General features: G+C 37.7%; 1 pseudogene; it reads left to right on the top strand.

The window, feature by feature from the left end:
* Nucleotides 1-688: 688 nt before the first annotated feature.
* On the top strand, nucleotides 689-8,228 carry LOC134486324 (large ribosomal subunit protein eL8-like; annotated as a pseudogene).
* Nucleotides 8,229-8,815: the final 587 nt, after the last annotated feature.

Genomic DNA, 8,815 nt, shown 5'->3' with positions numbered 1-8,815 from the left:
GGTTAGTCTCAGTCACAATAGAGCATACGTAGAATCCCATCTTCTTGAGTTATCTCTCAGTCTCCATCTGACAAGAGCACCCATCCTCAGGATATACACATATCTCCTTATAGTTCACATCCAACAGTGAATGGAATGACGAAACAAAAATCCATGAAGGGACTTAAGCCAGCGAGCTCCTGTAAATGACTTCAGAAATAGCAGTCTGAAAGGAATGGACAGGGTTCCGTTCTTTTGCTATTGGTAGGTAGACTGTGCTATTCATATGCTTGCATGTCTTATGGGAAAGGAGAAAGACATTCCTCACAGAGACTTACATCTTGTACAAGTAATAATAAGCACTTTTTGTTTGGGTTACTTTCTACTAGATAACCTTTATTTTGATAGGCATTTCCTTTTTTGTTTGTTTGTTTCTTCAACTATTTATGTAGCTTTCTCCGGTATATTTCACTTTGCTATGTCACAAATAACTATGCCTTCAGTACACGCCATCTGGTAACAATTTGTTATATGGCTAAATTTTTTTTTATAACAAACATGTTCTAACTGAATTATGGGAATAGGCTGAACTCCTATATGCATATTCTTTACCTATCATACCTTAAGATGCACAAAGGTTTTAGCATTACCAGCTTTATGTAAGTTGAAATTTAGAAGCTTGCTCCATTCTCTCCTCCATCCGAGCAAGATGCCCAAAGGAAAGAAGGCCAAGGGGAAGAAGGTATCCCCGACCCCCTTGGTCAAGAAACAAGAGGCCAAAAAGGTGGTTAATCCTTTGTTTGAGAAAAGGCCGAAGAACTTCGGCACTGGACAGGACATCCAGCCCAAAAAAGATCTCACACGCTTCGTCAAAGGCCCCGCTACATCAGGCTGCAGCAGCAAAGAGCCATCCTCTATAAGCGGCTCAAAGTACCTCCTGCCATCAACTAGTTCACCCAGGCCCTGGCAAACCCAGGCAAGCTGCTTAAGCTTGCCCACAAGTACAGGCCAGAGATAAAGCAGGAGAAGAAGCAAAGGCTGCTGGCCCGAGCTGAGAAGAAAGCTGCTGGCAATGGGAATGTCCCAACTAAGAGACCACCTGTCCTACAAGCAAGGGTCAATACAGTCACCACCTTGGTGGAGAACAAGAAGGCTCAGCTGGTGGTGACTGCCCATGATGTAGACCCCATTGAGCTGGTGGTTTTCCTGCCTACCCTTTGTCGAAAGATGGGGGTGCCCTACTGCATCATCAAGGGAGAGGCCAGGCTGGAGCGCCTGGTCCACAGGAAGACGTGCACCACTGTTGCCTTCACACAGGTTAACTCGGAAGACAAGGGAGCTGTGGCTAAGCTGGTGGAAGCTATTAGGACATTTATAATGACAGATATGATGAGATCTGCCACCACTGGGGAGGCAACGTCCAGGGTCCTAAGTCTGTGGCTCGCATTGCCAAGCTGGAAAAGGCAAAGGCTAAAGAACTCGACACTAAGCTGGGTAAAATGTACACTTAAGTGTTCTGTACATAAATATAATTACAAAAATAAAAAAAGAAGCTTGCTCCAACCTATGGCAAATAACATATATTTTGGACTTTGCTATATGGAAGCAAACTTAATTTAAAGAAAACTAATTCTACTCATAGTTTGTGAATAAAGCAAACTCAACTTAAATTGTAAAGAAAAAAGATTAGTAAAGATATTGCAATTGTCAAATCTGTACAAGTAGTTCTAGAAAAGATTGTAACAGAGTATCTTTACCAATTATAGCTGATATTCCCACTCTTCAAATTTACAACAGGTAGTTGTTCTCTCTCTCTCTCTCTCTCTCTCTCTCTCTCTCTCTCTCTCTCTCTGTGTGTGTGTGTGTGTGTGTGTGTGTGTGTGTGTATTGCCTACACACATTTAGTGTTTAGATATACACACCTTCTGTCTTTAAACCACTCTCTGAGATGTTTGTCAGTACATAAGTTTTCATTTACTTATAAAAAATCAGCATTTATACCTTGCTTACAGTGAAAGTCTATTTCTCATTCATTTGTGTGTTGGCTGTGTCCAACACATGCAAAACCACTGCAGGTCACAGTATTGATGTAAGCATATTAATATCTTAATATCTTAAATTATAAAGTGAATTATATAAGTAAGAAAAATTATAGACAATGCCCAGTTTATTAAGCCTTTGACTCTCCTAATTACGTAGAGGTTTGAAAACTCCCTTTATCCCTTTTTGTACTGGGAAGAGAACTGCCATACAGTAGTACCAAAGAATTTAACATATCTTAGTGATGCCAGCTGTTTTGGGATCAGACAAGGCCAGGAATGCCCTCTTTAGTATCCATTCTTTTTCTCTCATCAATCTAAACATATTCTTGTTAAGCTCACACTCCTTAAGAGACATCCCTTCCTAAAAGTTCCTTAATGACCTATACTTCTAGCCTTACTTACCACGATGAATTTATCAGACTTGGCTTTGATTAAGGTTCAGTCTTCTGTTTTAGTCAATGCTTTCAATAGAAAGAGTTGGATTGTACCACCATTTCCTACCACCATGGAGAATTCATTAAATGGAAAAAGAGGATGGAAGCCTAATTAAGTTATCTTTAAAATAAGAAAATATGCACTTTCCACCATCTTCTTTCCTGTTATGTGCAATAGTTTCTTCTACCTGAAACAACAGTAAGGCTGTGGTAGGCATATGCAGGTGAAAATGGCTGCAAACTCCAGGCTATATGATGAATTGTGGCCTCAGAAGGAGACAAGTGCAACAAGACTTTTGGATCCAAGCAGGGAGACATCCCAGGCTGTACTTGTCTAAGAGCATAAATCAGTAAGACAGCAGCTCATATACTTGAAGGAAAGCCAAGAGACCTTTCATAAGAAGAATAAATAAGAGCAGAAGGAATGATTATGAAGGAGAATGGGATGAAAGTAACCTTTTCTTTTTTGTCTGAAACAGACTCAATATAATTTATCATTTCAAAACAATTAAAATTAAGAGTATATATAAAATACGCCAAGTAAGTAAGCACAAAATATTCTCCTAGGCATCTGAAAGATAAGGGAAAGAGAAACAAAGTCATTTTGATATACTGAATTAAGCAACACCTTTCTTTTCTTACTCTGTAGAAGAGAAAACATCTAAAGTAATTTAGCCTCAACTCAGAGCATACTCTGTCCTTCCTCAATAATTTCTGCATCTTCAGACCAACAATTCTCTGACTAAGTAACCATTCCATTGAATATTTCATCAGAACCTCACTTGCTTTACCCATTTGTCTTGTCTGGATTCAATTACAGCTGCTATCATTCTTTTATGGGCAGTTACATGTAACTTTTCAATCTGCCTTGAATTTTTCTCCCGTAAAATGACAAAGTTCTCAGCACATTGCCGATGGTAAAGACAAAAACCCTCTTTATTTTCCTTCTTGAAGTCAAAACCGCCCCATTAGTATCAACAGTTGTTAGGCAAAGATGCCAGGGGTGGTACGTTCATGCCTATTGCCAACCTGAAATGTCATTCAGCATTCAGTCACTGAACTTTCTTAATTCCTATGTCCACATGGACTGACTGAAAGATTACTGGGTTACTGTGCAAGGAATATAATCTGAGTAAGTGAATAGTGCAGCTCAGGTCAACCCGACTAAGGTAACCAATGCTGAGCAACGTGGGTCTGCCACTAGCATGCTCATTTTTGCCATATTTAAGTATTGCACAAATTTAGGGAAAAATATTTTCATATAAAAATTAATTCAGCCCCATGAGTACAGCAAAGCTCATGAGATGTTTGCACCAAAACTCTTTACATAGTGTGCACGGCTTCATCCATAAGAAGGGTTCTTATGGATTTTGAAACAGTGCTCAGGACATGGTTCTAGGAGAAGGACTGAAGTCAACACAATCCCTGAAGGAGTCCCAATTTTACCTGGCCCTAAAATAACATAGACATCACTTAGGCCTTTGTAAAGTACAAATGACACATCTCACAAGAATACATTTCATGACCTGGAAGTAATGCTTAAGATTTTAGGGGGGAAAAGTCTGTGATAATTAAAACATAAATTTGTGGTAATCTGGGTGGAACCAAGGACTACCAGACTATAAACTGTATTCATTCCCAGCATTCCAGGAGGAGGGGAACTTATATATCTCTGCTTTGAAAGATAACTGTAAGCTTAACTTTCCTGGTTTCTTCAGCGCAAATCTGTGTGAACATGCACTTTGTGCCCTCTATAGTTTCCTTTTAGACAAAGGCCTATAAAACGCAAACAAAATGACCTTAGTTTATCATTCTGATTTTTCTATTACTGCTTGCAAAATAATACATGTAAAGAGGACTGAGAAGTCTCAGAAAATTAATGTTTATTTTAGAAAAAAGAATCTGAAATACATTGTCCAAGATGATATATTAAGCCAGAAGTATATGTTTTGTTAAGTATATTGTTTTAGCTAAAAAGGCATTATCTTACTTTGATCAACTTTACTGTCATATTCACATTGTTTTGCTGTTACTTGTCATGTATGATACTAAGGTCTACTTTTCAGTCTGTAGGCCCCTCTCCCTAACTTCCCCCTTAGAGTCTTTATACCCACCATTTCCCAACTTTAAATGCATACATTTCTGCCCACTTCTGGGAAAAACATTTTCAGTGACATAAAAATAGTTTATTCCTTTGTTTTTAATCAAAAAATATGTTTTTAAGGGAAGGAGGTATGCATTTGTGTGTGTATGTGTACATGTGTGCATGCACATGCATACACATGTGCAATTATACTTGTATATGTATGGATATGGATATGGAAGACAGAGCTTGATGTCATGTACTCTTTTTTGCTCTTAAACTTGTTTTCTGAGACAGAGTGGGTCACTGAACCTGGACCTCACTGATTTGGCTAAACTATTCCTAACACAGTGCTGGGATTATAGGTACACACCAAGATCTGAAATCAGGTCTTCAAACATTCATAACCATAACTTTACTAACTGAGCCATCTATTTAGCCCTAGAAGTTTGCTTTTTTTGTCTCCATGTTTGAAATCCTAAAGAGTGCTGGTCAGTAGGAGGAACTTGATAAATAGTTGCTGAATACATAACTCCATTAGTTTCTTCCTTTTCAGGAGGACTGGGTCAAGCTAGCAGTCATTTTTTTTCTAAATAGCAATTATCTAGTCATGCTTTGGTATTGCTTCATGAGCTAACTTCAATTTTAATCTTCCTTCAGAGCTAAATAATATATTTGATTTAATGGGGCCTCCAAATATTACAGAATAAAAATCTTTATATCTAATATTAGTTCTCTTTTATAAATAAGTCACATGGGTAGACACACTCACATTGTATCCGTTATTCCTTTTTCTAGATTTCTGAAGCACACCAGTTATTATTTCAGAATTTTCATTTGTTATACTTTGACTAATCCAATAGTCACTCATTCATTTAAACAGAACTTTCCTACTAGTATCCATGAGCTATGTGGATCTTAGAGGCAGAGAATAAACATTTAACAAACTGAGTTACCCTAATGTCATGGATCTTAGAACCTAGCGTAAGAAAGAACATAGGAAAAATATAAAAAAGATTCTAAATGATAAAAATTATTAAAAGCAGAAAAATTAGAACAACTATAATTATAGACAATAACAACTTTTCAAAGAAAAGCTTCTGATTTCAATCAGTTTTTCACTTATTTGAAGAAGGCTTTTTAAGTGAATGTTTTGTGTAATATTGGATGAAATCCACTGTGGTGGTTTGAGTAAGAATGGAGCCTATAGGCTTATATATTTCAATACTTGAACCCTTCTTGCTAGAACTGTTTGAGAAGGATTAGGATGTGTGGTTTGTTGGAGGAACTATGTCACTGGGGGTGGACTTTGAGGTTTGAAAATCCATCCCCAGTGTTCAGTGTTCTACATAGTGGCTGTTGACCAAGATGGGAATTCTCAGCTACATGTTCACTCTTCTATTATAGACTCTAACTCTTAGAAATTGTAAGCCCAATTTGTTTCAATAGTAGCCTTGGCTCTATCGCAGAAGTAGAAAAGTTACTAGGACATCTACTTACAACTATGTCTATTTTAAGCTTCAAAGACATGTAAAAAGTATCATCATAATGCCTGGTGAAATGTGAATTAGTTCACTCTATTGTCAGTCAGAAATGTTTAAAGTGGTGTAATTCAATCCTGGCCATCTTTTTCTTTAATTTGATTCAATGTTCATGAGAACTAACTCTGTGAAAAACGCTAGGGATTAAACAGTGATATCTTATAATGCCTAGTGAGAGCATAGGCTAACCACAGAGGGCTCTTGCAAACATAGTAGTTTCATACTTTCTGTTTCTTTGGGGTTTATGTGTGAGAGAATCAGTATAGCACGTCTCTAAGCTGTTTCTTGTGCTTGTGATTTGGCTCTTTTTCTTCTGTTTTTATTTAATTGCTTGCTAGATGTCTGCTTGTTTTCTAACGAGAAAGAGAAAGGAGAGATGCGTGCATGTGTGAGAGAAGATGTGGAGGAGGATCTCAGAATTTAGGGGGAGTGAAATCTTAATCAGAACAGAGTATATGAAAAAAATCTGTTTTCAATAAAAACTAGAGAAAATAGAATGTTATTATTATAAACAGTATTAAATAAAAGTGAGTTTTGATTAAGAAGCATTGCTGAGTCAGTAAATGTAACAAGTGAACATTAAGAAATGTTTTGGCTTTGTGTCCTTAAGGAAAAAAATCATTCAATAGTTTACAAGAATATGGCCAGGTTTAAGTCAATGTCTTTAACTACAACCTCATGAGGAGTACATAAAACTTCCAGAAGTAGTTTATGCTTTCTTGACAGGCTATTTGATAAAACTTGAAGAGCTGTTTGACAGGTGCCAGGGATAATTTTGGGGAATCATATGCCAATATTTGAGTTAAGCAACTTCCACAATTTCTCTTGCTCTATTTAAGAAAAGGTATTCTCTCACCCCCTCCTTTCCTCAGTCCCCTCCCCCCGTGTGTGTTTGTGTGTGTGTGTGTGTGTGTGTGTGTGTGTGTGTGTGTGTGTGCACGCGCACACACACAGGGAGGCCAGAAGCCAGTTTCAAACCTCTGAGCCTAATATCACTGTTGCAAAATGAATCCAGTCCTCTGATAAGCAAAAGGCACTCTTAACATCTGGACCATCTCTTCAGCCCTACGGTGTTTCTGCTTCAGTATCAAACTAAATTCTAAGTAACTTTGATCTGTATCCAATCATTTTGGATTTTTGAAAACAGATCAGATATTACGTTAATGATGCAGCTAACATATGTGAATCTTGCATGCTCCTTTTATAACACGTAGACAGTGGAAACCTATTAGCCTGTTCTACATCAACTTTATTATGTGACTTCTTCTCATACGCAATGCCATTTCACATTCTATGTTCCGGTGGACTTTTCTCAGAGCCAACACAGTTCCATTTCTGTGTTCTGATGTGGTACACTAAGTTTAAAGAGGTCAAAGTATTGGAAATGTGCAGCATATAAATGGCAAGAAAGCAAGGTTGTTCATAAGCATCAGGAGCCTGCAAGGCTGAGAACTCTGGTCATTATCCTACATAACAAAGAACAGGATTGAAAACAGACCTCAGTATGCTGCCATCTCTATAAGAAATAGGACAAAAGATTCCCTACAGCCTGTCCAAGGTAAGTGTGCTGACCACTGACCCGAAAGCTTGCCTCAGAAACTGTTCTGAGGCCTAAGAAATGCTTTCCACATGCACACAGCAGTCTGCAGACCAGGAAAAACTCATGTTTTTATGTTACAGTTACTAATGAAATTTGTTGAGACTAGTTGGGAAGGGTAAAACACCTGATAGCATCTTAGTCAAATTTAGTTGTCTTGATAAACAATAAGGAATAAATAAGGAATGTTTCGCGCATGATTTTTAATATCTTAAAGAAAACTGGCAAGGAAAACAGTAGACCAACAGGAACTATTTTCTCTAAAGCCAAAACAAATTAAGACAAAACGAAAACACTGAAAAGCAAAACATATTTGAAGGTCAAGAACAGAGAGAATATTCACAAAATCGAATTGGAGTTTCCATCAGTGCTTATGTTCTGTAAGTCTTTCATGGTAGGCAGCTGCAGAAGTAGTAGTAAAGCACACGTTAGAGAGTATCTTATAAAAAGATTTAAGTTTTCTTCCTGAAATGTTTTGGGTTTCATCTCTAGAAAATTGAGAATTGTGTTAAATTCACCAGCGGCTACTGCTGCTCTCCAAAGTCAATGTAGACAGAGAGTGACAATCTCCTAGATAGTTTCATGGGCCTCCTAATAACTGATATTCATTATTGGTTGTCTCTTGTTACTGGAATACATTGAATGATACTAGCATTTCCCTTAGGGATTTAGAACTCTGTATACCCTGGAATATCTTGTAACATAAATAATGTAGGATAATGATTTCCAGTCCCAGGTCCTAAGAAAGCAATAGGCCTCCCCACATACAAAATATGGGTGAATTACTAATCCCCAATCCCCTAAAAACCATTTTAATCCATGCCCCATCATAGAACCACAACTGGTGTGGAACCCATTCTATAGTCCAGATTGGTCTTTCACTCTAAATCTTCTTGACTCTGCCTCTCAAGTAAGACAGGATTACCTTTCCAGCTTACCTGCCTCCTGCTTAAAAAAAATTCTTGCACTTCCTTGTTATTAATGAAATAATTTTATCCTCATCTCTGCTCTGGTCTATGCCAGTATTAGTCTCTCAACAACCTAGGCGATTCATTGAAAAAGGCATCCAGTTACTTTCAATGTTCCCAACACCACTTTACAATTATTATGAAACCAGAGACCATTGCTGCTGTCATAAG

Source organism: Rattus norvegicus, chromosome 3 (assembly GCF_021556685.1).
Source record: "Rattus norvegicus strain SHRSP/BbbUtx chromosome 3, alternate assembly SHRSP_T2T, whole genome shotgun sequence".
NCBI lineage: Eukaryota > Metazoa > Chordata > Mammalia > Rodentia > Muridae > Rattus > Rattus norvegicus.
Note: the sequence above shows the minus strand (reverse complement) of the source record. Positions and strands in the feature narration are given on the sequence as shown.